Raw genomic sequence first — 6,688 nt, 5'->3', positions numbered from 1 at the left:
CGGAGGAAGGGGCTCTACATCGTGAATGTCGGCGAGGCAGCGGCCAAAGGCGAGCCCGACGGTGAGCACGGGTGTTCGTCCCATGAAATAGGCGGCCACGGAGGGCGGATCTGAGGCCACCCCAATCGCCGGTGGCCCTTCCTCCCATCGCTCATCGCCTCCATTCTCTCTCTCCTCTAAATCTTTGTCGCCCCTACCTGATTCTGGCCGACGCCATCCGGCTCTCGCATCGACCACCACCAGCACGGCTGCGGACGAGGTGCAACCGCAGACGCCGCCGCCGCCATCCTCATCCACCTCCTCCACCATCCTTCCCAGCCGTCGTCGGGGGCACCCGCCATCTGCGCTCTAGCCCACCCGCTCCCTCCTATCCCCTCCCCCTGCCTGCCAGCCCCGTGATCCATCGCACAGATGGCAGGTACTACAGCGACCTCCTCCCCAGCGGATCCGGCCTCCTCCGATGGAGATCCATCTTGGGCACCGCCTTATTCTCATGCATGCACGTCTATATCAACGTCTCATTCCACCTCACCTCACCTGAGCCTTTACCTTCCCACCTCTGCTTCAGATCCACATCACTTTGCAAGGTATGTGCTTGATTGTTCCAAACTGGATCGATGGATTATGCAAGGTACTTTGGGTGTCGTCATTGACAGAAATTGTCACGCCATGCTACCATCGGAGGGGTCCCTCATCGATGTTTAGGGTCTTCCGAACTGCACGAGCTCCATTGAGAAGGATGTTTTTAATTCTGGTTTTGCCTACATGCTTTCTTTGCCTGTATCTACTTAGCTAATGTCTTCTTATAGATAGTAGCTGCTGAAGTGGTGATCAAAGTTGTTCACTATAAGGAAACAACCATGATAACAAAAGTGTATATTCCCTGACCTTTGACCTGAAGTACTTTTTCATTAGAAACTTGCAACAGCCAGGCATTGAAATTAGCAACAGCTTCGTACGTACTGAACTAATTTGCAGCAACACGTACTGAACTAAGTTAGGTTATGCTCATCGTTCCAACATGCTTAGTGATAACCACCTAGCAAGCTGATCAAACATGAAAAAATTGAAGTGCTACTGCTAATCGTACTATTCTGAATGTGAAAATCTATTTAATTGGCTCTTCTCTAATTGTACACTTGCATAAATCTCAGATCTTGCAAATTACAGTATAACCATAAAAGTCATGCTTTGACTCCTATAGGGCCTTTTGCACTTTAATATGACTAATAATTTGCCTTAATATCACAGATTGTATTACTACCTTTCTAAGTGAATGACATTCAAGAAGGTCATTAAATAAAACCAAGAAATCCTTCTCGTATTGGAGTGTAGGAAAGTTGAGACTATAAAACCAAAAGGTTATATTTACGTTTATTAGAGAAGGTTCTTTACTTTTTATAGGAAAACACAAAATGTTGCGATGTAGAGTCTAGGTGGTGGGCCTCCTTGATCCACTTGGTGGATGAGGGCGACTCCGGTCCTGGCACCCATAGTGCTAGTGATCCAAAAATCATAGGGCCTGGATATAGCTCTAGCAGACGTATGCGGCTTGCGCATCGAGCTTGGTCATCTCGAGCATGGAGATAGGCGAGTTGTAGACCAAGAGCTGGTACAGAGATAGGCGAGTTGTAGACAAGAGCTGGTGGGCAGCAAGAAACGCATGCACACCAAAGAACAAATCTGAGTCACATGCCTACTTCTATTGGTTTCTACAAAGAGCGGCTAGCTTAGATCTTAGACCAGTCGGTCACTGTCGAGGTCGCCAAGGTGATCTTACAGCACCGCCGTGGGGATTTCTCATGATTTTATGTAGGCAAGCCGCAAGCGGTGGTGGTGATTGGCTGGGTGGTGTCGCTGCCTTGGGAAGAGACGAAGTGATGGTAAAAGTAAGCAAGATCCGATGATTCTTCCGTGGGGATAGCCAAAGTCAAGATGTCGACTATAGACTCGTCGCAGACTTGCAGTGAACCTGGATGCGGCAAGCCTGATTTGTGGATCGATGGCGGGTCTTGACTTTGTTAGGCCGGGATTGGATGGTTGCGGAGGGTGGTGTGCTTGATTGGGTTCCCATGGAAGAATGTGGCCTCCTCGTGGATCTGGTCATGCCCATCCTAGAGAACATTGTGTCCCTAGCTCCCTCGAGGAGCAAGGACAGTGCAAGCGGCAGCAGGGGGTAGGGGTAGATGTGGGGAGGGATGTCGGCGGCTGCTCGAGGTCATCATGATGAAACCCTTGACGTCCCATCTTTATCAATGGAAGTGGAAGAGCACGAAGTCGAGATTGGATAGGAGTTTGAGTTCTTTTTGGCACCGATCGGTTCCCCACTTTAGAGATGTATTTTTTTGCGTGCGAGCAAACAGTGGGTTGATTCTAAAAGGGATAGGCACTTTTCAACAGAAGTGCATGACGGACCAAAAATATGACCTCATTTTATTTGTTTGATAGATATCGTATTATTCGTTGTTGTTCGTTCGGTGAAATTTCCTAATATTTGATTGTTGTGTTTCTAATTAGAGCACCCCATAATCACCCAATATGAGGGGATGATAAATGAAAGATATTGATTATAAATTTTAAAGAGCCCGTGACAACGCACGGGCGTTATACTAGTGTGTGTATATATATATATATATATATATATATATATATATATATATATATATATAGAAACTCTATTAATAGCTCTGGGTGAGGAATAAGTAATTCTTCGCCCCGGTGCATCCACCGAGCCACAGGGTCTGGCTTAAGCAAACCTCGACGGTTCCACCGCTATAAAATTACGTTTCACATCTGTAAACTTACGTTGATGGCCCACCCCTACCTCTATCTCTCTCAACTGGATCGACACCGCTGTCTCAAAAAAAAAGGTGGATCGACATTGTTTCTCTCTCCCTAGTCCATCCTCGGATTGCGGCGGCGGCGGCGGCGATTGTGCCGGAGGGACTACCCGGAAGCGAGGGCTACTCCCCACCCTGGCGCGTGGAGTACTCCCCCATTCCCTCTCTCATGCGACCAGGAGGCGAAGTGGACAACGCAAAGTTCCGACGCGAGGTCTGCGGCGACAACGGCCTTCTCCTGCGTCCCTCCCCACCTCCGTCGGCTTCTAGCCGGTAAGAACTGCCTCTTCCTTTTCCTCTCCCTTTCCTCATCCATCAATTTCTGAATGTTTAGGATTAGCGTTCTTGATTTTTTTTAGGAGCGGGGCAAAGGAAGAGGAAGAAGGCCAAGAAAGGATCCCGGGTTGCCCTAAGAAGCTGCTCCTCGGGTTGCCGCCGTACAATGAGGAGGCAGTGGACAGGAAGGGTGGAGCTCCTCGTTGATCTCAAGAGCAAAATTTGGGGTTCGGCCCGAACAAGAGCCCTCATTCTGTCCGATAAAAAAACGCCCTTATTCTTTACGCGGTTCATCCTCACTTCATTTGGTCTTTTATTGAAACTGCGAACATACTGTGCTTGCTTCGTCAGTTACAAATTTTTGAGGGCAAAATAAGCTGATTGGCAGTCTGTTGCTTGTGTGAAAGGGTGCCTTTTTCAAAAAATATTACGAAGGAATTGATGGCAAAGTATATTTGCATTGATGTTGTGGTAGTGGCTTGTGTAGACCATGTTTGTTTCAGTAGGCAGTGCTGCATAGAAGCACTATCTCTGCAGCCTAAAGTCGCAGCATTATGTTGCACTGATGTGTTCTTTCTTCTTTTTGTTTTTCTCCTAAGATTTAGTGTTTCTTCTTTTCTGAATAAAAATAACACTATATTATGGATATTTTTAGCGAATAAGAAGTGCAATCGTTGTTATGACTTGAATCCCGAATGCTAGTGCAGTAATTAATTAGATTCTTGGAGCCTAGTTCAATCTCGTATGCTCTTCTACGGACTGAAAGTATTCAATCATGCTTATTTTAAATCTTTTCTCATTGTAGTTCATATACCTCTCCGTGGATCACTCAGCTGTGTTTTTTTTAATAACTCAATTGCAGTTTGCCAGTAGCTAGTTTCAAAATGTTTTGAAAATACCACTTGCATGTAGGAAGAAAAAATAGTTATACTGACAAGCACCTACCATGTCCCTACTGTGATTTCACCATAGTTTATGGTATACTAACAAGTACCTACGTTGCCTCTATTTTTTACCTGGGCCCTAAAATAATTTCCGCTGTAGTTAATGCTATAGTAACAAGTACCTACGATGCCCTATTTTATCTACCTGGCCCCTAACATAATTTCAGCTCTATTTTGTCTTCTGAAATGGTGTATGTGGAAATAAAGAACTATGCCTGTCATTCCATCATTCTGCTAATTAGTCAATTTTGTAGTTTCTTTCTTTTCCTCAGTGATATGCCAATATGTTTCAGCTCAGCACATCGAGTAATTAGATGGTCCTTTTCCCGTGATTTACTAGATTGTCAGCAATGATTCAAAGGTTAGTTCCTTTAATGTGACATAGATGTGGAAAAAAGCATCAACCTATTTAATAATGTATCCATCCATCTAGCAGCAGGTAGTGTAACAAGCATAAGTAGCTAGTGACCCAGACAAAGAAACTCACTAAAGAGATGGCAGTAGTCTTGGTGAGCGCTCTGAATCTACAAATTCCTTGAGCCATTTTTACATTATGCAAGCATAACATAAGAGATAAAATGTAGACACTTTTAGGCACATACTCCAAATGTAACTGACATTAGCTTCCAGGTCTGTAATTAACAGTATGCCAACTACACATATCATTTGAGACGAAAAAAATGTAGACATAAAATGGGAGCTCAATAGCCAGACACTTTGAACTTCAAATATCATAAAGTCCAATATGAAAAGGTAAATTTCTGCCTCATGCTTGCGCAATTTATGTTATCATCTAGTTTATTTATCTGTATGTATATGCTATATATAAGTAAAAATATGCATGCATTTTTTTACCTCTAGGGAAGAGCATTCCTCTATTTCAGTTATCATCTAATTTAATTCTATGTATGTATAAGTAAAAATCTGCATGCGTGCTTTTCTCTAGCAAAGAGCGTTGCTCTATTTATCTTGGACCATCATGTCTCATTTACTGGGTTGTTGGTAAGAATCTATCCATGTCTTAATGTTTTTCTGACTACAGTTTATAGTTGTAAAATCTGTCATTAAGCTTCAACAGTTCACTCTGCAAGCATCTTTCAAGTGTGGTCACCTGAGATTACCCCATTGGCTTTGACTAAGAGCCCCACTTAATTGTTAGGTTGCTTATTCTAAAGTTCATGATTCTGCATGCGAGCAAAGGATGTGATAAGCGCAGTTTTGTCTCTATAGTTTTGTTGTCGGGGAAACTGATCCACGAACACCTATGGGACCGGCGGACCGAGCCCCTTTCGGTTCGGCGGGGGGCGGAGATCGCACGAAGAGCGGATCGACGCGAGACACACGAGCAGTTTACCCAGCTTCCGAGCTCTCCGGAGAGATAACACTCCTACTGCTGCTTGACTGATTGTATTGAGTTCTTGCTCGGGAGCGCTGAGTGCTACAGTACACTCGAGCTGCTAACGAGACCGAGCGTGAGTGTGTTTCTGGCTTCGAACTGAACCGAACCTCCTCTACGTTGTGCATGGGCCTCCTTTTATATGCTTAAGGGGTCACCGACAGGTGGCAACGTAAACAAGGGTAAAAATGGAAAAAGAGGGGTGGTTGGTACAGCTACCTGCACAGTGCACCCTACCTAACCCTGACGACAGGGGACAAGGGCATTAAATGCCCGTCTTCGTCGCCCAAACAGTGCAGAAAAGGATCGTCAGGGACGCCACCGCTTGCCACGATGGCGATCTTGTCAGCATCGCATGCCACCGCGCGCCGCTGGCTGCACAGCCTCCCGCCACGCGCACCTGGAAAGGCCTCAGGGCGACACGTTGGTGGATGCGCTGGAGCGGGGGCACAGAGTGGCCGCTTGCCACGGCAAGCGCCTTGCTGCGGTCGTTGTCTTGCCGCGCCCGGAAGCTTGTCGCTCACCGGGCCTTGCCGGGACGCGTGGCGCGTCGCGGCAAGTTCCTTGAAATGCCTTGGTTGGCCTTCCCGGCAAGCTCCCTTTGCCGGGGCCTTGTCTCCTTGACTTGAATACTTTGTTCTTGGATGGCTCCAGAGGAACCACGAAGGACCTTGGCGGTCACCCGGCAAGCCTTGCCACGGGGCGCTGCAACTGCCCGTGCACAAGTTCAGGATATTAGGGTACCCCTACTCTAGTACACCGATAGGAGCCCCCGGGCCTAGCCACACACGGTGCCGAGTGCTGTTGGGCCAGGCCCAAAACAGGGCACGGGCACGCGCGGCCTGGGTTTCGCCGTATCTTACTCCGCACCCACCGCGCCCTCCCCCAACGGCACGCGTCGAATGCGGCGTCGTGGGAGAGATCGTGGGTGGAGAGGTGCTTGCCTCCGCCGGGCTGACGCTGGTTGACGCGCCAAGCAACAGCAGCGACGAGCCTGAAGAGGAGCGGTTGCTGCGGAAGCTGACGTCGCTCTACTGCGCCCGACAAGCCAAGCTGGCCTCCCGAGAAGCGCTTGTCGCGAAGGCGGGAGTTGACATTGAGAAGCGCGCGGAGGAGCTCCGGGGCCTCAGGCAGGAAGCTCTCCGGTCCCTGGCGGAGGAGCGGGGGCAACTTCTTGAGGAGCGGAAAGCCTTCCTCCTCGAGAAGGCCGAAGCTGAAGAGAAGCAACGGCT

The 6,688-nt window shown here is 47.8% G+C and overlaps 1 long non-coding RNA gene across 1 annotated transcript; it reads left to right on the top strand.

Annotated features, from left to right (window-relative positions):
• Positions 1-2,751: 2,751 nt before the first annotated feature.
• On the top strand, positions 2,752-3,796 carry LOC123089494 (uncharacterized). Its single transcript, XR_006442304.1, has 2 exons — positions 2,752-3,113; positions 3,200-3,796. It is a non-coding gene; the product is annotated as an uncharacterized lncRNA (long non-coding RNA).
• The last annotated feature ends 2,892 nt before the right edge of the window (positions 3,797-6,688 follow it).

The sequence above is a fragment of the Triticum aestivum genome, chromosome 1B (genome assembly GCF_018294505.1).
Source record: "Triticum aestivum cultivar Chinese Spring chromosome 1B, IWGSC CS RefSeq v2.1, whole genome shotgun sequence".
Classification (NCBI taxonomy): Eukaryota; Viridiplantae; Streptophyta; class Magnoliopsida; order Poales; family Poaceae; genus Triticum; species Triticum aestivum.
Note: the sequence above shows the minus strand (reverse complement) of the source record. Positions and strands in the feature narration are given on the sequence as shown.